This window comes from Cephus cinctus, unplaced genomic scaffold, assembly GCF_000341935.2.
Source record: "Cephus cinctus unplaced genomic scaffold, Ccin1 Ccin1_scaffold0068, whole genome shotgun sequence".
Taxonomy (NCBI): domain Eukaryota; kingdom Metazoa; phylum Arthropoda; class Insecta; order Hymenoptera; family Cephidae; genus Cephus; species Cephus cinctus.
In genome coordinates, this window is record NW_014332811.1 from 300,775 (window position 1) to 302,013 (window position 1,239).

Genomic DNA, 1,239 nt, shown 5'->3' on the forward strand with positions numbered 1-1,239 from the left:
CCCACCCTGTATACCACAGTAATCCTTCCTCGGAAACGCGTCCAAGATAGCATCCCCTATGCATTTCCACAGGAGCACGGGGTACCGTGAAATTCTATGGCAGTACTAACGATAAAGGTAAGTTAGGGAAATGCATCGTTAGTACTATTGCTAGTCCCGTAATAACCGTACGAGCGTCGGCGCAGCGCTAGGGACTGCTAACTACTAATTGTTACCAACTTAAACGTTACTGAAATAGCAGCAACGATGCTAGAGAGTGGTAGGGTACTACCCTTAGCGGCATCCTAATCGCTGAAACGAATCCCCGTACGCGCGACTACCCCCGCCGCGCCTAATAATCTTGCTTCGTGAATGGAGGGATGAAAAAGAAAATTTTAATTACACACGACGACGCTGCCGGGCGTCGGGACGTCCAAAGGTAATTTTAGCCAGTTCCAGACTCTGACTCCCTTGTCTTTTTTCTTTTTCTTCGTCTCCTTACCTCCCTTCGCGTTTCTTTTCATCCCCTACACCGAACTACCTTACTACCCCCACCCCCCTCTCCGCCCCTCGACGCTGCTGCCCCCTCCCGGACTTTGGACGATCTATCATCCACCTGAAAGGGTCTTATCCGCCATGAGACATGGCCGTAGGAGAGTATAAGCAATTCTTGGGGAATGCGATTACGTCCCTCTGTACCCTCTAGGGGATGAAGCCTATATATAGTGTATGTATATATATATATATACGCAGGAGATGATTTGGAAGTAAATGCTATGTGGATGAAAAGGGGAGTCAGAGAAGAAGAAAAAAAAAGGGTGCCTTGCACCCTTAGGCTGAGAATTAGGCGAAGAGGGGGTTTTTACGGAGAAAAAAAAAAAGAAAGAAATGTCAGACCTTACACAACGTCATTCCCGCGAACGGTATTACGAAATTTTTTTTTTTTCAAAATAAGAGATATGTACCCCCGAGACTGTTACCAACCACCCTGCAATTACGGTAAACGCAATCGCTATCAGACAATACTGGTGCGCCGACGAGAAACCCGATAAAGAATCTCGTGGAAGTTCTAGAAACGATGACGTATGGTTGCGCGTAGAGAAAATGAGGAAATCAGTGAAGTAACGAGGGGTCGGCAAGGGGCGCAAGAGCGAAAGGGTAAAAGGGACTTGAGCACGAAAGGTTGGAAGAACGAGTACGGGGTGGTCGAGTGGCACCAGAAGTCGAAAGGATACGACGCGAGGGGATGTAAAATCGTAG